A 24,557-nucleotide genomic window follows, 5' to 3' on the forward strand; every position below is an offset into this window, starting at 1 on the left:
AATTAATGTATAATAAACCTGGAAAGGAAGATTTGAACCAGGTTGTGAAATACCAGACCAAGGAGTTTATACTTGATCCTAGAAATATTAGGGAGACACTAGAGTTTATTGAGTAGGAGAGTGACATGATCAGACCCATGCTTTAGGAATGGCAGCTATGTGGAGGACAGATTAGAAAAGAGAGAGGTTTATGGGAGAGAGACTAAATAGCATGATTTTGCATTAGTTTAGCTAAGTTGTGATATATACTAGAACTAGGCTGGCGGCTGTGTGAGATTTTGTAGAAATGAGAATGACAAGATATGACAAAATTTTTAGCTATATTGAGACAAGTGAACAAGTGACAGGGCTATTATCTGTCAGTGACTATGATAAATTCTATGAATACAAAAATGCAAAAACCAGTCCTAGTTTTCAAAGAGCTCAGAGCTTATTAGGGGAGACAAACTATGTACAAATAAGACATATGCAGGATAAATTGAGAATAATCTCAAAGGAAATGCACTAAGAATAAGGAGGACTTCTAAGAATAAGGAAAGGCTTCTCAAAGAAGACACAGCTGAGACTTGAAGGAAGCCAGGGGGCAAAGATGCGCAGGGAGAGAAATCTAGGCATGGGGGATAGCTAGTGAAAATGCCTGAAGAGTTAGAATGTCACGTGTGAGGAACAGCAAGAAGACTAGAGCCATTGGATTAGAGAGTAGGTGGAAAGGGGGGATAAGATGCGATCAGGATGGAAATCCAGGAAGAGATCAGGCTATTGAGAGCTGTCAATGACAAACAGCATTTTATATTTGATCCTGGAGATAATAGGAAGCCAACCGGAGTTTATTGAATAGGGGGTTTACAAGGTCAGACCTGTGATTTAGGAAGATCAATTCGACAGTTGAATGGAGGATGGACCAGAGTGGGCAGACTTAAGGCAGGGAGAACTAATACTGGGCTATTACAATTGTCCAGCCCTAAGGTGAGAAGGGCCTACATCAGTTTGGCAAGTGTGTCAAAGAAAAAAAGGTACACATTCAAGAGATGCCACTAAGATAGGAACAATAGGACTTGGTAACTTATTGGGTAAGTGGAGTGAGAGAATGAGGAGTTAAAAGAGTCAGGCTGATAATATAAATTTGAGTCAACTGCTAAAAAATAATTCAACCCATATGGTCCATTATTGTTCTTAACTGAAAAAAAGTACTTATTGATCAGATTAGATAATATGCATAAACTAAAACATTTCAAAGCCTTAAGGTGTTATACAATTGTAAACTGCTTTTATTATTACTATTATAGCTAACAATCAAATCCCTCTTGCTAAGCAAGTTGTTTATAAATAAATTGGCACTAATCATCAGAGGCTAACAGTGGGGATTGGGGGACAGCTGAATGGGGGGGGGGTTAAATTGATCACATTAGCAGCTCATAAGTGCTTAGGACTGTCCCTGGAACTCTGAGGGAGATATGTAGCCAGCTTTACTTTGGAAGAGTGAGGCCTGAGCCATCATTACATGTGGGGCTCATCAGAGCTAATAGGAGCTGTACAAGTTATAAGACTTGGCAAAGTCTTTTTGAGTGAATGGATTTCCAAAAGCTTTTGAGGAACAGCACCAGTGAACATTCAACAGTTGTAGATTGGCATTCCAAGCATGTGGCAGGGTACATATGCCAAGAGCTTTGACTGTTCCTACTTGCAATGCCCCATTCAACTGCATGTATGAGTAAGTGTAGTCCAGCTCTGCACATGGTAAAAGAAACACAGGAGTGGAATCTGTCAAAGAGGAGAAGGAAAAAAAAAAACAAAATAAATTTATTATAAATAAATTTAAATAAAATTTAAGTGCTTAAATAAAAAGCCATTAAATGACACCTTTTAAAAAACTGTGACGGCAATTGTTTGTCTTGTATCCTGCTGTACCAAAATACCTTTCTCTGGGTAGACCTGGTGCCTTACAGAGAACACACAGTTAGTAAGTCCATTTGAGTAAAGAACTATGGTCTCAGGTCTGATTCTCGTGTAGTCCAAGTGGAGAAATTCTGAAAAGGTAAAGTGGGCAGTCAAAATTTGACAAAAATGGATGGTAAATGATGAGATTGGAAACCTAATCAGCCAGTGTGGAGTACAGAAGCACTTTGGGGCCAAAAAATATTTGGGTTCAGTCGCTGGTCTAGTTATAAGCCATGTTACCTTGAGTAAGTTATTTTACTCATGTTGGCTTGTTTCTTCATCTGAAATATGAAGGGTTAATGATCTGTAAGTCCTTGTCCAGCTCTCATATTTTATTATTCTCACATAATACTTAGGACTGTGTTTTATATTTTTTATGTAATGGTGATGCCCCCATCCTTTTCGTAGTAAAAATTGTCCATTTTTTCATATTTGCTACAAAATAACTCAGCAAAATAATTTTCTTTTCTCATATTTTATTCAAATAAGGATTTATTAAAATTTCTGATAAAATATTAAAATATTCTAAAATGGTATAAATACTGCATGATATAATACTTTTAAATTAATAAAATCCTAGATGTGTTTTTATCTTATAACATAAATATAATTACCATCACAATAATGTTACTGAGATGGTTGGGCTTGTTGAATGAAAAATTATTCAAAACATGGTATCACTGGCAATGATACTTATAATTCTTTTTCAACCATTAATTGAGGAAAACAAATGTTTTTATAACAGCTCTAGAAGAGACCTTCATTGCACATTATGAACAGAACTCATATTTGTATTGTTTTGTTTGATAAACTGGATTTTTTTTTATTTGCTCACCTCCCAAACGAATGACTTTTCGATTCAAATACCTGTTTCAACATATCATCACATCTAGACTCACTCTTTCCCTTCTCTTCTCCTGCTGCTTTACTGCTGCATAGAACCCTTCACCCTGAGGCCCTTCTCTCCTATTAGGTAACTCCCTCCCCAGAAGCACGATTTTGTGAATCTGTGCTTTAGTTCACTCAGGCACTGAACTCGTTGTCAAGAAGTCTCTTTCTCTTTCTTTTCTTCCACCCTGGCCCCTAGTTTTGCTTCTACCACACCCTGGGCTATCTCCAGTTATCCTGATCTGTATCTGGTCACATGACTCCAGGGGTTACCATGAGGCTGGTGACTTAAGTGACTTTTAAGTGACTCCCTCACTTAAACCCAATTCAGTTGCTTGTCAGGGCATCACCTCCCTGATGTCAGGGTTCAGGGTCCTCTTCTAGAAGGAAGGACAAATAATAACAACAACAACAAACTCCCTTGCTTCATCTCCCTTTCTTTTTACCCTTTTCAGCCCTCTTATTTTGGACTGTTTTCCCCCATTCAAACGTAAACTACTTGGTAATAGGGACTGTTTTTTGCTTGGTTCCTATCACTTAGCACACAGCCTAGAAGGCAGTAAGTATTTAATAAGAGCTCTGTATGCCAGTCTGAATCTAATAACCATTATTGTTTAGCTATAGTAATATCCAATTTATTATGTTTGTTCATGATAAATGAATACTTTTATAAGCTTATATTTAGAAAATTTTAGGTCTTTAAAAAAAATCACATTTGCTTCTGTTATCACATTCAAGTAATCAGGAAGCAGGTTGTTTTTTTTTTACTTTTTTTCTATTTCATTAGCAGAATAAGTATTTATAAAAACTGTTAGACATTTTGATCCCTATCTCTAACTTTTCCACAAATTCAACCATTTTATCTTTCTGGATTAGAATATCAATCTAACAGCCACATATTTATTTAAGATTTTCTGCTTAAAAACAATAATAAAAACTGAATATACAAGTTTCAGTAGGAGATAGTTTTATGGAATACTCTTTTTATTTTTAATTTTTTTTAATTTTAAATTTATTTATTTGTTTTTAGTTTTCAACATTCATTTCCACAAGATTTTGAGTTGCAATTTTTCTCCCTGTCTTTCCCCCACCCCCACCCCAAAATAGCAAGCCTACTGAATACTCCTTCCCCCAATCTGTTCTTTCTTATATCCTCCCCCATCACCTCCCTAATTTTCTAGTAGGGCAAGATGGATTTCTATACCCCAGTGCCTGTATATCTGATTTCTCAGTTGCATGTAAAAATATTTTTTTCTCAATATTTATTTTTAAAACTTTGAGTTCCAGATTTTTTCCCCTTATTCCCTCCTCACCCACCCCCATTAGGAAGATAAGCATTTCAATAGATTGTACATGTGTAGTTACCCAAATCATTTCCATAGTAGTTAGATTGTGAAAGACTAACTATATTTCCCTCCATCCTATCCTGCCCCCCATTTATTCTATTTTCTCCTTTGACCCTATCCCTTTTCAAAAATGTTTGGTTCTAACTAACCTCTTCCTCTATTTTCTTGTAGTGTAAGATACCCAATTGAGTGTGCATGTTATTTCCTCCTTAAGCCAAATTCAATGAGAATAAAGTTGTCCTGTTCCCTTTCATCTTCCTGCTCTTCCCCTCCATTGTAACAGTTTTCTCTTGCCTCTTTTATATTAGATAATTTACCCTAATCTATGTCTCCATTTCTCCTCCCAATAAATTCCCCTCTCACTTCTTAATTTTATTTTTTAGATATCATCCCTTCATATTCAACTCATCCTGTGCCCTTTGCCTATGGATACACAAACATACATATGTTCACACTCATATATTTTTATATACACATACACCCTATTATAATACATATATGTATACATATATGCACACATACAATACATATATGTATGTATACATATATATTTTTTCCTTCAACTATCCTCATACTGAGAAAAGTCTTATGAGTTACAATTTTTTTCCCCATGTAGGAAAGTAAATAGTTCACCTTTAATAAGTTCCTCATGATTTCTTTTTCCTGTTTACCTTCTCATGCTTCTCTTGCTTCTTTTATTTGAAAGTTAAATTTTCTGTTCAGCTGTGTTCCTTTCATCAAGAATGCTTGAACATCCTCCATTTCATTGAATGACCATATTTTCCCCTGTAGCATTATACTCAGTTTTGCTGAATAGCTGATTCTTGGCTTTAGTCCTAGCTCCTTTGACCTCCAGAATATCATATTCCAAGCCCTTTGATCCCTTAATGTAGAAGCTGCTAGGTCTTGTGTTATCCCTACTGTGTTTCCACCGTACTCAAATTGTTCTTCCTGACTGCTTGTAATATGTAATATCGTTTACCTGGGAACACTGGAATTTGGCTATAATATTCCTAGGAGTTTTCTTTTGGGGATCTTTTTCAAGAGGTGATCAGTGAATGCTTTCAATTTCTATTTTGCCTTCTGGTTCTAGAATATCAGGGCAATTTTGATTGATAAGTTCTTGCTAGATGGTGTCTTGGCTTTTTTTTTTATCATGGATCTCAGGTAGTCCAATAATTTTTAAATTATCTCTCTGGGTCTATTTTCCAGGTCAGTGGTTTTTCCAATGAGATATTTCACATTGTCTTCTATTTTTTCATTTGTTTGGATTTGTTTTATAGTATCTTGATTTCTCATAAAGTCAATAGCTTCCAATTGCTCCAATCTAATTTTGAAGGAGTTATTCTCTTCAGTGAGTTTTTGAAATTCCTTTTCCACTTGGCAAATTGGGCTTTTTAAGGCCTTCTTCTCCTCACTGGCTTTTCTGGGCCTCTTTTGCCATTCGAATTAGTCTATTTTTTAAGATGTTATTTTTTTCAGTGTATTTTTGGGTGTCCTTTAGCAGGCTGTTGACTTGCTTTTCATGATTTTCTTGCATCATTCTCATTCCTCTTCCCAATTTTTCATCCACTTCTCTTTCTTGATTTTCAAAATCCTTTTTGAGCTCTTCCATGGCCTATAACCAATTCATATTTTTCTTGTAGGCTTTTGATAGAGGAGTTCTGACTTTGCTGTCTTCCACTCCATAACTGGATCCTTTTTGTCCCCCAAAAAAGGATTCTATGGTCTGTTTGTGCTTCCTCTGCTTGCTCATATTGCTAGACAATTACTTGACTTTTGAGCTCTTTGCCATGGTAGAACTCTACTTCTAGAATGGAGATAGCTTTGTCCCAAATTGCTGCAGTTTTTGCAGCTGCCAGAGCTATTAGTTGGGCACCTTCTCTACAGACCCCATGAGTTCTGACATACTGACCACACACCCCAGGATCACCTCTCAAGACCATGATCCAGATCCAAGCAGGTCAAAGCAAGAGCAATTACTCTCTGAATTGTTGCTTGTTCCTCCTGTAATCTGTATGCCAGGAGCTCCAGAAGCAGCCCTGTTGTGGCTGCACAGCTGCCATGCCTCAGTTGCTCCATGCCCCGGGGGCAGGGCTTGGAACATGCTCTTCAATTCCCCCTTCCCCCTATTCCAACAGAGTTCCACCCTGACCTTTTACTTTATCTTTGGATTTTATGGGTTGAGAAGTCTGGAAACCACCAGAGCTGCTGATGGTTTACTCTCCTGAATTCTGCTCTGTCTGCCCCAGGTGGTTGGGTCTGCCCTGGGGCCATAACCATGCAGCTCCTGAGGGACTGTGCTGTACTCCTAGCTCAGTGCATTAGACCCTTCCTGTCAGTCTGCTGGGCTGCCTTCAGTGGGAGATTTGTTTTTATCTGTCTCTTTGTGGGTTCTGTAGCTCTAAAGTTTGTTTAGAGTCTTTTTTTGCATGTATTAGAAGTGATTGGAGCAGGAACCCATGCCAAATTTGTGCTCCTACTCCACCATTTTGGTTCTGCCCCTCTCTTATGAAATACTCTTACTTTATTATTACCATTAAGAAAAATGATTTTTTTCTTCTAATTTTAACCACTCTTCAAAATGCTCAGGCAAAAGAAAGCTTACTTGCTTTGTAATATCATATCTATCATATCATAACATCGTTTTGTGAAGAATCTTCCCTTTAGCATACTTCAGAACCTGACAAATGTTCCTCATTCATATTTCTCCATGTAACTAATCATGTGTAAAGCTTGTGATATATCCAAATTGCATGAAGGGGTAGATAAGAACAATATTTATTCAGGTAACATGCATTTCTTAAGCTCTTTCTGTGAGAAGGACATTGTACTAAGCATTGGCAATAGAAATATAAGCAAAAAGAAAGTTCTTGCCCTCAAGGATCTTATATTCTAATGACAGAAGACAATATATAAAAAGACACTGAAAAAGAGGGATGAAAAGAAACTATGGGGTTGGCTAGATGACACAGTGAATAGATCACTGGCCCTGAAGTCAGGAGGACCTGAGTTCAAATCCGGCCTCAGACACTTAACACAAAACTAGCCATGTGACCTCAGTCAAGTCACTTAACCCCAATTGCCCTACCTTCCCCCTCCAAAAAGCAAAAAAAAAATATTTTGAAAAAAAAAAAAGAAAATAAACTATGTGCAAGGCAGAATGATGATAAATTCCAGAAAGTCAGAACCATAGCCAGGAGTGGAATGATGCATGGCCAACTCGAGACCTTCTCTAAGATGGAGGTACCAAAAAGAACTTGCAAATAGGAGAAAGGGGATAGCAAATAGTGAGAAAACTAAGTTGCGTCATGGTGGCCAAATTCTAGTTTTCAATGTAACTAAATTGCATGAGGGGCCATATTTTTAACTTGTGCTTGTATAACTGCATTTCATAGTGGCATCATTGCAGAGTCTATATTATGTGATTTTCATTAAAAATTCATAAATTATATTTAATATTTTTCTTGACTTGATTACCATGAGTAAGTCTTCAAAGTAACTGATCTTCTATGACATCCATTTCAAAAGCATATCATACATATTCAAAGGACAACATAGAATTATATCTATTGTTTTGATCTTCTTGAAATAAGAAAGTTTTAGTTTCTCAATTACTCGATTAGAAAGATCTTCCAACATACATTTTGAAGGCAGTTTTTTTCCCCACCATTTTATCTGTAAGTGGAATAATTTGAAGTTGAGGTTTCCCAAGCACTGCTTTGATCATATTGATAGCTGTGGATAGCATCAATCTTTCTGCTATTAAATGTAGTGAGGTGGCACAGTGGATAAAGCACTGGGTCTGAAATAATATCCAGCTTTAGATATTTACTAGCTATGTGACCTTGGGCAAGCCACTAAACTGCTTTCTGCCTTAGTTTCCTCACCTGTAAAAAGAGGATAATTATAGGACCTACTCCAAGGTTGCTTTAAGAATCAAATCATATGATACTATATTGGTAAGGCACTGAGCATGGTGTATGCTTAGAAAATTCTAACTTCCTATGGAATGAGGTATTTTTTTCACTTTGCTATTTCATAGGTAACCTTTCTAATACAAGCTTCTTGATTTCACATGCTTATTTTAGGGAAGGAAGTTTGTTGTCTGTTAAAAGCATTAATGTAGTTTATGTGACACTTTGAAGTACTTTATTGTATTTCATGCTATTTGTAACTAAACCATTCACAGAATCATGAATTTATGCATTGAAAGGGACTTTAGAAGTCATTCAGTCCAATCAAAAACCTAATAGAAAATGTTACTGCATTGTACCTGACAAATGGTCATTCTTTAATGAAATGGAACATGTTGACCATTGAGCAAACACAATAGCTTTTCTTTCCATCAGTAGCAGAACATGTGAATCCTAGTGATAAATAAAGTAGATTATATTATCTGTAGTTAGACTTTTTGCTTAATGTTTCTATATGTCTGCTACTTAAACTGTTCCAGTTACCTTTGCTTATATTGGTTTTAGTAGTGCCAGGAGACTTTCTCTTCAAATTGTAATACCAATTTTTCTATTATAAATAGATATTATCTCACTTAAAATTGAAACAAAAATTTGTCAACTAAATAAATGTAGTGTTAAAAATGTTAAATGTCTGTTAGTCAAAATATTTAAATATTAAAAAAACTATTTTATGACATAATATTTTTAGAAAATCAGTTTAATATGTTATGAATGTTACTGAGAAATATCAGTGATATCAACACTTAGCATTTATAGGACACTTTAATGTTTACAAAGGGTTTTATATCCGTTATCTCATTTGATCTTTGCAACAACTTTATAAAGTAAGTGCTATTGTTACCCTCATTTTACAGATGAGGAAACTGAGGGTGAAAGAGGTTCAGTGGTTTGTCTGAGTTCACACAATGAGTAAATGTTTTAGGTCAAATTTGAACTAAGGGTTTACCAGCTCCAGGCTACATCATAAATACAATGCTACTTTTAACTTCCACACAAAGCTTTTTTAACATTGAGTTTGTGTAATTCACTTCCATATGATGATGGTATCCCGTCATGCCTGAGTCAAGATTCAACATGCACCAACTCAAATTTGCCCTCATTTGCCCATACACTATTACATAATTGCTACTCTGAATTCTCTATTGGTTGGATTGAATTCACTGTTTCATTTTTCTTTACTTACATTTGAACTCTGTTTTCATTTTTAAAAGTTGACATATTTATATTGGAGTTGTCCTTAAAAATGTTCAATAATTTTCTTCATTGCTTTTGAAGTTTTTTCATCTTTTCTTTCCCCTTATTTCCCATTAGTTGATGATTTTGTCTCAATATTTTATGTTCAGCAAATTGGAAAACAGTCATCAGTATCTACTACCTTGTCAATGTGCAGTAGAATAGCATAAACTCATCTTCATTACTAGAAAACCAACTCATAGCTCATGGGCCAATGGTGTCACATTTGCATGCAAAAGAGATAGAACAATAAACTAAAACAAACAAAATTTCAATGGCTTCCTATTGCTGCTAGGATAAAGTAAAACTTTTCAGTTCAGTATTTAAAAGCCTTCACAGTCTGACTCCCACCTATCTTTCTAGACTTATTTCCTCTTACACCCCATTCACACACCCTATTTTCCAGACAGACTGGCTAACTTTCTGTTACCCAAACTCAGTATCCCATAATCCATCTCTATGCATTTACACTATTCTATGACTCAATACACTTTCTCTTGACCTCCACCTCTTAGAAATATCAAAAGCCAGTGCTTGGTTTATGTACTACCCTCCAGGAAAAACCAAAACAAACAAAAACCTTTAATGATTTCCCTATGCCTTGACCCTCTACTTGTTAGAGGTTTTTCTCTCCCTCTGTTTATTTATTTATTTGTTTATTCATTTATTTATATACATGTTGAATCTTCATAAAGAATGTTAGGTCTTGGAGGGCAAGTTTTTTTTTTCCTGTTGTTTTTTTTTTTTTTGTAGCCCCAACATCCATTGCAGTTTTTTGCATTTAGTAGAAGCTTAACACATTCTTCTTGAGTTGCTAGAAGAATTTAGCTGGCTAAACTGAGGACTGGAAATTCAAGGCCTCTTGTTTTAATTTGTGAAATTAACACTGGGCAGGTATTTATTCTTTCTCACTGGAATAAAATATATTTAAAAAATCAAACCAGCCTATCCTCTTTAGTGGAATCCTTTATTTCTTTCCTTTGAAATCACTGATCAATTCAGAATGCATCAATTACCTGCACTTCACTCTTGCCTGTGTCCCTTGGCTAAAGAAACTTTGAAAGGTAGACTTTCTAGATCTGTCCTATTTAACTATGAGTTTAAACTATTTAAAATTGTCACTTGATTTAAGTATTAATTTTAACTTTGGATAGTCCCAGCAGGTTAGGAGTGTGTGTGTGCACTGTACGCATGTGTAGGTAGGTAGGATACAAATTTGAAAAGAACATAATTCCTACTCTTAAGGAGTTTACAATCCAGTAAAAAAAAAAAAAAGTAGCTAAGTGATACCGTGTATAGAGCACTGGGCTTGGAATCATCTTCATGAGGTCAAATCTGGCCTCAGACACGTATGAGCTGTATGATCCTGGGCAAGTCTCTTAACCCTATTTGCCTCAGTTCCTTAGCTATAAATGAGCTGGAGAAGGAAATGGCAAATCACTCCAGCATCGTTGCCAAGGAAATGCCAAATGGAATCACAAAGCATCTGAAACAACAGCAACAACAAAATAGTTAAGCTTTATCAGGATGTGAAACTCAGCTCTAAGGGGTGACTGTCAGAACTGGAGCTCTTGTACTGAAAGACTGCATTCTGAGACTCCTCCCAACTTGCCACAAGCACTAGCTATCACCACCACAGTGTAATTACTTCCATCAGTAGTCCTATTTGTGGGGGAAGAATAGCTACAGGACATAGAAGAAAAGAGCAAATTTGGAACTATAACCTAATAGCTTCTACTGTAATTTTCAGGCCCAATAGTTTGAGACTTTCAAAGTCCTAATGTTACAAGGGCATAATTTAGAATACACTACCGTTTCCAAGGAATATTTGTCAAACTTAAAGAACTAGGAGAAAAATGAATTAGACTAGACCTGCTTTTCCATTACTCCTAGGACTGCCAGAAACTTTCTTATATCGATATCTGTCTCTCTATTTAAAAATTTGCATGGGCTCCCTAATACCTAACAAACCTGATATTCAGGGCCTTTCACAATCTGATACAATCCAATTTTCTCTAGTCTTATCTCATGTTATATACTTTTAAGAACTTGGACTACTTTATGACCCACAAATATACCCTGTACTTTATCAGCTCCATGTCATTGCTCATGATGCTCCCCAATTACTGGAATGTCCTCTTTTCCTTTCTTTTCTGATTGAGTTCCTATCCATTCCTTTAAGCTGACATGAAATGACACCAGTTCTGTGAGGTCCTCCCTAATTTTCATTGATCTTGATTGACTTTTGACCTCAGGCCTTGCACCCTGCTAATGTACTTATTTTATATTGTGTGTTCCTGTATCTGTGCAAGATTAATCTATTTTCTTTTTTTGTTGTTGTTGTTTGTTTGCTTGTTTTTTTGAGGGCAGTTGGGATTAAGTGATTTGCCCAAGGTCACATGGCTAGCTTTTGTGTTAAGTGTTTGAGGCAGGATTTGAACTCTGGTACTCCTGACTCCAGGGCTGGTGCTCTATTCACTGAACCACCTAGCTGCCCCAAGATTTATCTATTTTCCAATTTGGGATAAAGGAGGAATAATAGATATCCTCTCTTAATTGTACTTTATAAAAACTTAGAGGAAAACATTAATAGTTTGTATTATTTGATTGCTATGGACTAGTCTGAATTAGGGAAATTACTGATTTTAAAAGAAATCCTATATAATTACTTTTCCCAATCTATAGTTACTAACTTCCTATGAATGTTCGTTCTTTCCTTCTCTCAGAAATCTTTTGTGCATTGTCAGTTTACTTAGTAAGTCAGCCCTTCCTTCACAAAGAGTGTAATGCATTATTTGTCCAGGAATAGGCACCAGCCCAAAGCAGGTCAAATGACCAATGATTCTGAATGAGCAAAGTCTGAACTAATAGAATTTTATCTGACTATGAAAATAAACCCTTTGGGCTTTGTCCCAAATTTTAAAGGAAAGGTTGTGCCCGTGTTCTCAACTTCTTTGCTAAGTATAGATTGCTCAAAGTACCAATCTGTAGAGCTGACTTTAGTGTGTTTAATTCACAAATTTAATTGTATAGTTTGGTTCAGTACCAGTATTCAGCACATTATGATCTAATAAGGCATTATACTTAATTAGGGCATAGAGCTTAGAACTTGTCATTTTGGTTACTGCTTATTTTTCAGCAGAACTATCAAGAATTAAGGAAGATAAGAACCAAGGGCCATTAGTTTTTTTTTAACATAATTGAGTCATGACACACACCACTAAAAAAGAGGGGGTATATGCAGTTGCTTGTCTCTAATTTGTCTCTATAGAATTCATTATATATTTAAAAAAACATGAGGAATAACCGAAGATAAGAGAAGTAAATATTTTAACTGTTCTTGTAATCAAGCAAGAAGGAAAAGAACCATAATCTTGATCAAAACTAGTTCCAAATGCTAACATTTACAATATGGCCCATTTTATAAACTTAACCATACCTTGTGCGTGTGTTCCCAGAATTTTCCAAGCCTCCCAAATTGCAATGTTAATAGTTCGGCAGTTAAATGTGGCAGTAACTGCACATTACCTGCACTGATCTGGAAAACATTGTTAGCAGGAAGAAAAGGGAAAAAATGATGATAAACAGATTACAGTGTTGAACATACTCAATCCAGACAAAAGAGGGATTATCCATGTGGTAGGCATCTTTTTCATCAATTATCACATCCACTAATGAGCAATAGTTTGTTCTCCTTCCAGATGACTACTATCCAGGCAAAGTTGGAAATAGCCTTGACTCAGGTCAGAGAGCAGCTGTCACTCCTTTGGGCTAGGGAGAGAACCCGTATCCCTCCCCTTGATGTTTGAAGAGAAAGGGGGGATTATTCTAATTAAGGAAGAATGGGAGGGAGGAAAGGGTAAATTTAGTGGTCCTATGGTGAAGGGCTGAAGGCAGGAACGAAGATGGAAAATACAGTGTGTAGGATGTAGGAAAAAAATATGGGTAAAAGATGACATTTTTTAGAAACTTGGTTTTACTATAAAAGGTAAAAAAAAAAAAAGTCTGACAAGCTTTTGAGATTCCAAAAGAATGGTATGGCTTCATAAGGAACATATTAACAAGTAAACTGTTTTTGCCAAGAATTTGAGAAAAGTACATCCATAGAAATTTTCTTGGGATTGTCTTGTCATAAATAATGAGTAAATTGGGACGATATTAGACAGCCAATGGCACCTATGGTGTGCACATATGAAGCCCTTGAGTAGGAACCAGTGGCCTCTTGTTTCAGGACCAAGCTGAGAGCGTTAGCATGTCTAGCTCTGTATTACTCAACATTTGGAGGCATTATACCTTTTGTTTCTCCCTATCTTGCCTCATTTTAGGTGTCTGCATATTAAAGAAAAATTCTTCCAGTTGTTCAGTGAAAGGCATTTTCCTAAACATTATCTTTAATCTTTTTTTTATCTAAGCTGCTGGTGAGGACAGATAGTAAAAAATGCATTTATTAAGCAGTATTTTAAGCTCTAAGGATACAAAGAAAGGCTACTTCCAAGAGCTTATGTTCTCATGTAAATGTAAACAAATAGATACATATAATATGAGCACAACATATGCATTGGGAGTACTCTCTACCTCTTCAGCTTTTCTCTCTGACTAAATAATTCCTCATTTAAGGTGGGTTCCCAGATAGGTCTCATTTCTCCCCAGGTTGCACTCTGGACTTGCTCTACCATATCCTTTTGCTGGATACCTATGTTTTCTTCACCTCTTCTTCCTCCCCAACTTTTCAGGTTCCTTTTACATGCTGCCTTCCCACATTAGAATCTAAGCTCTTTGAGGCCAAAGATTTGTCTTTCTTCATACATTATATTTGTATCCCCAATACTTAACATAGTATGTGGCACAGAGTAAATGCCTAAGAAAATGATTTTTAACTTGACAATTATATAGTGGATGGAAAATAATCTCAGAAAGGAAGACAAGTCACTAGCATCTGGGTACAGTTGGAAAGGGACTCCTGTAGAAGGCAGGATTTGAGCTGAATCTTGAAAGAAGTCAAGGTCACTATTCATTGATTCATATAATACAAGAACAACAAAATGGCTACTGTGGGCACTCTCTAAGCAGATATAAGACATGATTGGAGAATTATACAACAAAATACTGTGTCAGGTCAAAGAAAGAAGTCAATTACCAACTGTAGCACCAAGGCAATATTCACAGTGTCCATGGTCATTATAAATATACCTGCATGGTGCTGTCACAAAATATAACAGACTCTCCACATATAAGCCAGAAGCAAAACATTTATTCAGATGCCAGAAAACCAAATACCAATACCAAGAAACTGAATCCATCATAGCAACATAGAAGTTAATGCATCACAATGTAGCAGAGAGTCACACCATCCTTTGGCTTTTCCACAAACCAATATTTGACTGTTGTTTACTCAGAAGCCTATCTGACTACTTTGGAAACAAACTCTCCTCCCAAATGTCTAGCAGGCCCTGATTCCAAGCTTCCTGTGGTCTCTGCTCCACTCTTCAGCAAACTCTTCCCACCACAGGCTCCATATGATTACATTCAGCCTATTGGAGGGCAGAGTATATTTTTAAAGCAGGGAAGGTCTTCAAATTCCCTTGAGTTTATTAAGGAACAGGGAAGATCTTCATATTCCCATCACCATTACACCAATCCAGGAGATAAAAGAAGACTTCCTGAATAAGGTGAAATCTGAACTGAACTTTCAAAGATTGATAAGAATTCAACAGGTAAAGAAAGGAGTGAAATCATTCCTGCAATAGGGATTATTATGAGCAAAGTCACAGACATTGGGAGTACAGGTTGTATTTGGCAGGGCAAAACATATCCAAGCTTTTCTAAAGACAGAAATACCTAAAAGAGTAATATGAAAAATAAAACTGGAAATGTAGAGCAGTGTCAGTTTGTGAGGGTCCTCCAATGCATAGAGTTAGAAATTTATTTAGTAGGAAATAGGGCATTACAGAAAAGTTCTGAGCAGAGGAAAATGACCAGATGTAAGCTTAAGGAAATTTATTTTGGTAACAGTATGAGGGATAGATTGTAGGATGGAGAGAATGGTGCTATTATGAATTAGGAGGCAAATGAATAGACCAGATGGGTGTCAATGTGGTCAATGAAAATAGGACTAGTCAGATGGGTGGATTTTGTAGTTAATTTAGATATGAGAAGCAGAGGAGTGAGAATAAAAAACACAGCAAGACTTGGAACATGGTAGACAAATGAAATGGTGGTACCACTGATATATGATGGTCTGAAAGAAAGAAAGACTTAGGAAGAAAAATAAATAGGTCCAGTTTTAGAAATATTGGGTTTGAGGTGTCGGTGGGACATCTAGGTAGAGACATTCTGTAAGAAGTTGGAGAAAAAAGTTTGACTCTCAGGAGAGAGGAGAAAAGAAGAAATTGAGACTTGATACCGTGTTTCCCTGATAATAAGACCTATCCCGAAAATAAGCCCTCCCCTTACTGTGTAAGATTCCTCTAAAATAAGCCCCCCCCCGAAAATAAGCCCTATTGAGATTGCTACTGTAGTGAAGGTGATCCCCTGCGCTACATGCTACATTACCGTACCCTCTGTATGCACCGTCGCCCCCCGCCAGATGAAACACATGCCACGCTCCTTGCTGAATCCAATCAGAGCTGTAGCAGTGAGGGCGTCATCCTGTTCTTCCCCAGTGATTTGCTTATTGAATAAAGGTACATTTTTTTTTTGTTCACATTTACCTGTTTATTAAAATTGTTGTCAATGTTCATTAAAATAAGCCCTCCCCTGAAAATAAGCCCTCTGGTGTTTTTCTGTCCAAAAAAAATAATAAGACAGTGTCTTATTATCAGGGAAACACAGTAATCACCTGCATATAGGTGGTAATTGAATTTAGGATTACAAATGAGATTCCTGTGGGAAAGAGTAAGCCAGTCTTATTACATTATACTCCCCTTTATACACTCTTGTTTCCAGTTAATAAAACCCACCAAATGTTTTCTATATACAACATTCCATCTCTCACTTCTGTACAGGTTGTTCTCTGTGTTATAAAAGCATTTCTACTCCATCTCTTAGAATGCCTAGAATTCCTTAAAGCAAGGCAAAGGTACTACCTCTTTCATGAAACTTTCTTGATTCTGCAAATTATTGGTGAATTATCTTTAAAATCATATTTTACGAGTTTGTTTGTACTTACTATTTAATTATTTGTGCACATACTGTATCCTTTCTCCTCACTCCAAAATCTTCAGTAAAATGTAAGTGTAATGGCAAGCAAAGAAGTACTTACCTTATTTCAGCTATTTATTTAGCACCTTGTTTCAGTTCAAGTTTCTTTTAAGCCTTTCCCATGATTATATCAAGTCTTTGTTGAAAAACAGAAATTGTGAACCCCACAACTTTTGAACCCTAGAACTTGTGAACTCTTGTTGCTGAATGCAACAGGAAGGGGAGGAGCTAATGACCATATATAAGTAGAAGCCCAATCTGGAGAGAACAGAATTGAGCAGAGAAGGGAGCTTTTGTGGTGGAGAATAAGAAAACTTTTGGTATCCTGGCACTCTCTTTGTCTCTTCTGTCTGTGTTGATTTTTGTTTGTGATACTTTGTACAGAAGACCTGGGACCTTACTGGAAGCCCTGAAAGAGGATTTTCTTGTCTGTTTACAGAAGTCCTAGAGAAGGGTTTCTGAGGTCCTGGAACAGCAAGGATGACTTGTGTTGAGTTCTCAGACATTCTTTGTGGGTCTGTGTTGATTTCAGAGGCAGATAGTGAATTGATGATGGTGCCAGCAATGTGTATGAATATTTTTGTGGCTCTGTTAAGCTTTGTCTTCCCAGAAACAGAAACTGTGAAGGACTTGAGGTGGACTGGACACTGTGAACTTCAATATGGAATGGGAACTGGATGGATAACTGGACAAGGAGCTGGGCAAGGAGGTGAGAGCTGCCTGCCTTTGAATCCAGGTGACAGTTGGAGCTGGGACAATAGAAGAGGAACCATGGAAGCTGAGAGCCTGCCGCAAGTCAAGAGGAAAAGACCTCTTCTTGGGTACTTAATGCTGAGTGAGAAAATTATGATTTGCTATGACCTAGGGGAGGAGAACTTTGACCTTTGTACTTTGTGTCCTTTAAGGAGTCCTGCTCCTTAAGGATTATTGAGTTAAGGACTTACTGAATGATATATTCTATTTAAAAGGATGGGGCCACTTTGGTGAAAATTATGTTGCCAATTTAGTTATAGCTTGTTATGTTATAACATTATGTGCTTTGGTTCCGTGAATGTTTTGTCTTAATTTATTGCTAAATAAATAGAGAGTTCACTAAACTATGTAATCAGAATCTTAAAGCTGTTCAAAGCAGCCATCCTCTGGAAAGCTGCTCCTGGTTGGCTTTATAGTAAGCTTCTTGAGGGAAGGGCCTGTTTAATTTTTGTCTTTGTATTTCTAGAATTTGGCACAGTGTCATCCAATGTTACAAGATTAACAACTTCAGGAATATCTACATTAAGAGATTGGAAAGATTAGGAGGAGGAAAAAAATATGTTTGAGAGGTAAGAGTATTAGAATTTGTGGTGTCTACCAAGCCCAGGAAATAGAATACATTCAGTATACAGGAAAGGTGTTTGATAGTTTCAAAGTAAGTAAGGTAAGAAAGACAAAATTTGAGAAGAAATCTTCAGATTTTATAAATAAGAAATAACTTGAGACCATAGAGGGAGTAGTTTAGTAAAATGGTGGGAGCCAAAGTCAGATTACAAGAGCTTGAGGAGAATATGATATTGAAAAAGAGGAAGCATTACATTTATAGATATATTTTTAATTCATAGCATTATATATTTAAAATGAGAAGGAACCATCCTTTTATTTTTCAGTCATTTTCAGTTGTGCCTGACCTTGTGTGACCCCATTTGGGATCTTTTTGGCAGAGATATTGGAGTGGTTTGTCATTTCATTCTCCAAATCATTATATAAATGAAGAAGCTGAGACAAAGAGGGTGAAGTGACTCATCCAGGATCACACAGATATTAAGTATCTGAGGTCAGATTTGAACCAGGAAATGAGTCTTCCTAAGTCCAGGACTGGCAATCTATCCACTGGTCCATCTTGTTGCCCCAAGTCATTTTACCAATGAGTAGATGAAAGATCAGGGAAGGTTAGACACCTTTTTAAAAGATATTTGGGGGTGGGTGGAGTCAAGATAGCGGATTAGAAACAGGAGCTCCATGGCTCTGGCTCCCACTACCTCCAATTCATGTAAAAGGAGACTCTGAACAAACTTTGGAGCTACAAAACCCCCAAAATGACACAAAGAAGCTAAACTCTGGCTAAGTATAGCCCGGCAGGCTGGCAAGAATCAGCCAGCACCATGCTCTGGGAGCTGACTCCAGCCTTGAAAGCCAGAGGTTTTAGCCCCAGGGTGAGCCTGACCAACCACTGGCTTGAGAGACTTCAGATCACCAGCAGCTGTGACAGTTTCCACAATTATCAACACATAGATGCAAAGGACAAAGTGAGAGCTCAGTGCAATGTGGACTTTGGGAGTGAATCGGCTTTTCCCCCAGGGCAAGAAGCAGCTGAGGCCTTGTGGCCTTGTAGCTACTCCCACGTGGCAGCTTTAGCTCCTGGTCTGCAGAGTGTAGGGGGACCAAGCAACCAGTCTGAGGGGTAATCACTCTTTCTTTAACCTGCTTGGATCTGGATTACAGTCTAGGGTGGAGGTCCTGGGTTGTGTGACCAGCTTGCCAGAGCATGTGGAAGCTTCAGAGAGGGCACCCAACTAATACCTTTGGCAGCTGAGAAAACACCAGTGTTTGGGATGGAAGCTCCCCTGTCTGGTGGCAGAGTCCTACTATGGCAAAAAGCCCAGGAGTCAAGTGACTGAGTGGTGACATGAGCAGGCAAAGGAAGCAAAATAAACAAAGTATCCCAACTTTACACTCCTATTTTGGTGACAAAAAGGATCAAAGAATGGAACAGGAGGAAGACAGTGAAGTTAGAACTCCTGCACCAAAAGCTGCCAAGAAAAATACGAGCTGGTTACAGGCCATAGATAACCTTAAGAAGCAAATAAGAGAAGTGGAGGAAAAATTGGGAAGAGAAATGAGAACAATGCAAGAAAATTATAAAATGAGAATAAACAGCCTGACTGAGGAAAGTAACACCTTAAAAAATAGACTAACTCAAATGGCAAAAGAGGCTCAAAAAGGCAATGAGGAGAAGAATGCCTTAAAAAGCCAAATTTGCCAGATGGAAAAAGAATATCAAAAGCTCACTGAGGAGAATCATTCCTTAAGAATTACATTGGAGCAAATGGAAGCTAGTGACTTTATGAGAAAACAACTGTTTTCAGTTAACAACTGTTTTACTGTTAAACAGACCCAAACAAATGAAAGAAGAGAATGCAATGTGAAATATCTCATTGGAAAAACCACTGACCTGGAAAATAGATCCAGGAGAGATAACTTAAAATTATAGGACTACCTGCAAGCCATGATCAAAGAAAGAACCTAGAAATCATCCTTCAAGAAATTCTCAAGGACAACTTCCCTGATGCTTTAGAACCAGAGGGCAAAATAGAGTTTGGAAGAATCCACTCATCACCTTGTAATGGTAATGTAATTTTGAATTTGTAGATCCCTTTGTGTTGGCAAAAGTAGCAGGTATTTAGCACTTAGGAACTGATCAAGCCTCTGTTGGGGAAACAGAAGGTATGACCTCCTGTCCCCTGGTTACTGACATAACTGACATAACAAGAAGTTGGCTGAGGGAAGTGAAGTAGGTAATACTGTGTATATAAGAAAAGCCCCAGAGAGGCACAGTCAGAATTTCCTTGAGACCAAGATCTGGTGGCAGAGCAGCTACAGAAGAATGGAGAACTGAGTCCTGAAAGCTTGTCTTGGTGGAGCTTCTTCTGAACAGGATCCCAGGAGCTCAGAAGCCAGGATCCCAGAATCTAGAACTAGGAGCCCCAAAGCCCAGGAGCCAGGATCCCATGTGACTGAAGCATGACCGGGATGCTGAGACTTTGTTTGTGGCTTGGTTGAGCCTTGAATTCCTTGGAGCAGAAATGGTGAAGAAGCTGACATGGACTAGACCCAGTGAACGCCAGTGTGGAGCAGGACTTCCCCAGAGAGCTGGTCAAGGAACTGGGAGCTGTCTACCATTGAATCCAGGAAGAATCTGGAACCATGGAAGGGGATCCAGGGAATCTGAGAAGAGGCTTCAAGTCAAGATGAAGAAAAGACCTCTCCTTGGGTACTGAGTAATTATGGAATTATAATTTACTAGTGACCTAAGGGGTGGAGGGTTTTGTGTATGATACTTAGTAAGACTTTACTGAATAAGTGACTAATTGTACTTTGAGTACTTTGGCCATTGTTACTGATTAGTGACTGATTAAGTTAATCAATTTTGCCCCAAGAGTGGAAGACTTTGAGACTACTGATTAATGACTAATTGAGTTAATCAAGACTTTGCCCCAGGAGTAGAAGGCTTTGACTGTGTACTTTGATACTACTGATAAGTGACTGATTGAATTAACTTAAGAGTGACTATTTTGTGACTGATTGAATTAACTTAAGAGTGACTAACTTTGAGACTATGTTTTGAATATTATATTGTGATTTTCTGTGATAAGTTGTAATATGGTGAATGCTGTATTTTGAATTATGCTGTACCTTGATTTTCCATGGATGTTTTGCTTCTGTTATGGAATAAATAGAGTGATCACTATACTGAGTAATCAGAACCTTAAAAAAAAAAAGCTATACACAGTAGCAGTTCTTCTAGAAAGCTTCTGTGCATGGCATTACACACCTCCTGAAAAAGATCCCAAAAAGAAAACACCTAAGAATATTACAGCCAGGTTCTGAAATTCCCAAATCAAGGAGAGAATATTATAAGCAGCCAGGAAAAAAACAATTTGAACATTGTGGAAACACAATCAAAATAACACAGGATCTGCAGCTGCTACACTGAGGGATTGAAGGGCTTGGAATATGATATTCTGGAGGACAAAGGAGCTGGAATTAAAACCAAGAATTACATACCCAGCAAAACTGAGTATCATGTTTCAGGGGAAAATGTGGTCATTCAGTGGAACAGAGGACTTTCAAGCATCCTTGAAGAAAAAGCCAGAGTTGAATAGAAAATTTGACATTCAGATAAAAGAAACAAGAGAATCTTGTGAATGTAAACAGGGAAAAGAAATCATAAGGAACTTATCAAAGTTGAACTATTTACATTTCTACATGGAAAAATGATAATTGTGACTGATGAAACTTTTCTCAGTATGAGAATAGTTTAAGGGAATAGAACTACATATATATATATATGAGGGTATATGATCATATGAATACATATGTGTGTATGTGTACATATGTGTACTGGTATACATAGACAGAGGGCACAAGACCAGTTGAATAGGAAGGGATGATATTTAAAAGGTGAAATTAATAGGTGAGAGCAGAATATAATGAGAGGAGATGGGGAAAGACAGAATTGCATAAACTCTCTCCTACAGAAGAGGTAAGGATAAATGGTTACAATGGAGGGGAAGAACAGGAAGGCAAAAAGGCAAAACCTTATTCTCATTGAATTTGGCTCAGGGGGAGAACGACATACATACTAAATAAGATATCTCACACTACAGGATAGTAGGGAGGAAGGGATGAAAGAGGGGATGATGGAAGGGAGGGCAGGCTGGGGGGGAGGGAAGTTGGAAGCACCCACTTTTGAAAAGGGATGGGATCAAAGTAGAGAATAGAACAAGTGGGAGGTGGGATAGGAGGGAGCGAAATATAGTCAGTCTTTTACAATATATCTACTATGTTATTGTTTTGCATTAGCCACACATACACAATCTATATGGAACTGCTTATCTTCACAGTAAGGGTGGGTGACAAGGGAGGAAGGGAATGAATCTGGAATTCAAAGTTTTAAAATCAAATGTTTGAAAATATATAAATATTTTTATTAATACTATTTTACATGTAATTGGGAAATAAGATATATAGGCATTGGGGAATAGAGATCCACCATGCCCTACTGGAAAAGTCAAAGGACGTATGGGAGAAGATATGGGAGAGAGCAGATTGGAGGAGGGGATATCCTGTGGGACTTCTATTTTGGGGCAGTGGGTAGGGGAAAAATGGGGGAAAAATTGTAACTCAAAATCTGGTGGAAATGAATGATATAAACCAGAACTTAATGAAGTATTTAAAAAAAGAGATTTGGGGAATCTGGAGAAGGAAATGACAAACCACTCCAGTATCTTTGTAAAGAAAATCTCAAATGGAATTACAAAGCACTGGACACAACTAGTCAACTAAATAACAACAACAAAGGAGATGTAAGAGTGAAGGAGAAAAGGTTAGATAGTAACTAGAAAGTTAGGAATGGCTATAGGGAAACTTTTTTCTTTACTTTTTTTTTTTTGAGGATCCAACCATATTAGTAGTCAAGTAGAAATGGGCTTATGGAGTGGAGACAATTGAAGCTCCCCAAGAGAGGTGACAGTATTAGAAAAAGAACAAGGAAAAGTTAAGGAGGAGAATGAGAGATCAAGGGTGCAACTCTTATTAAGGAGTAACAATACTACTTCTCTTGCAACCAGAGAACAGGGGAAGAATGAAACCAGTTATTCTGAGATGTTCTTAGAAATGGAAGAGGGGGTAGAAGCAGGCCCTCACCGCTGCTCCAGCTTCCACCGTCCCCAATCCATGTGAAAAAGGGACTCTAAACAAACTTTGGAGCTGCAGAACCCACAAAATGACACAGAGAAGCTAACCTCCCACTGAGCACAGCCCAGCAGGCCAGCAGGAATCAGCCAGCTCAGCACTCTGGGAGCCAAGCCCAGCCCCACACACAAGGCTTTAGTCCCAGGGCAGGTCTGACCAGCTACCTACTGGAGGGACTCCAGATCAGCAGTAGCTGTGGCCATTTCCAGATTTATCAACACATAGATGCTAAGGACAAAGTGAGAGATCAGTGCAGTCTGGACTTTGAGACCCAGTAAGTGGGAGCACATGGCTTTTGCCCCCAGGGAAAGAAGCCACTGAGCCTCATGCACAGCCAGCCAGTGCAACATGGCAGCTTCAACCCCTGGCCTCCAGAGTGTAGGGAGACCAACCTTCTTGGATCTAGATTGCAGTCTAGAGTGGAGGTCCTGGGGTATGTGTCCAGCTTCTGGAAGTTGAGGAAACCGCAGTGTTTGGTACAAAAGCTCCCCTGTCTGGTGGCAGAGTCCTACTGTGGCAAAAAGGCCAGGGGTCAAGTGACTGAGGGGCAACATGACCAGGCAAAAGAAACAAAGCAGACAGAAGATTCCAACATTAGACTCCTGTTTTGGAGAAAAAAGGAACAAAGCATGGAAGAGGAGGAAGACAATGAAGTCAGAACTCCTGCACCAAAAGCTTAAAAGGAAAATACAAGCTGGTTATAGGCCATAGAGGACCTTAAGAAGCAGATAATAAAAGTGGAGGAAAATTTGGGAAGAGAAATGAGAATGATGCAAGAAAATTACAAAATGAGAGTCAACAGCCTGACTGAGGAAAATCAAACCTTAAAAAAAATAGACTAACTCAAATGGCAAAAGAGGCTCAAAAAGGCAAAAAGTCTAATTTTCCAGATGGAAAAAGAATCTCAAAAGCTCAATGAAGAGATTCATTGCTTCAGAATTAGTTTGGAGCAAATGGAAGCTAATAACTTTGTGAGAAATCAAGATGCTGTTAAACAGATCCAAACAAACGAAAGAATAGAAGGCAATGTGAAATATCTCATGGGAAAAACCACTGACCTGGAAAATAGATCCAGGAGAGACAATTTAAAAATTATTGGACTACCTGAAAGCTGTGATCAAAGTAAGAACCTAGAAATCATCCTCCAGGAAGTTCTCAAAGAAAACTGCCCTGATGTTTTAGAAACAGAGGGCAAAATAGAGGTTGAAAGAATCCACACATCACCTCCTGAAAAAGATCCCAAAAAGAAAGCTCCTAGGAATATTATACCCAGGTTATGTAATTACCAGATTAAGGAGAGAATATTACAAGCAGCCAGGAAGAAACAATTTGAATATTGTGGAAACTCAATCAGGATTACCCAGGATCTGGCAACTTCTACAGTGAGAGATCGAATGGCATGGAATATGATATTCCATAGGTCAAAAGAGCTGGGATTAAAACCAAGAGTCACCTACCCAGCAAA

Source organism: Petaurus breviceps, unplaced genomic scaffold, assembly GCF_028583685.1.
Source record: "Petaurus breviceps papuanus isolate PSGF00001 unplaced genomic scaffold, PetGlider_PUasm1.0 90919, whole genome shotgun sequence".
Taxonomy (NCBI): domain Eukaryota; kingdom Metazoa; phylum Chordata; class Mammalia; order Diprotodontia; family Petauridae; genus Petaurus; species Petaurus breviceps.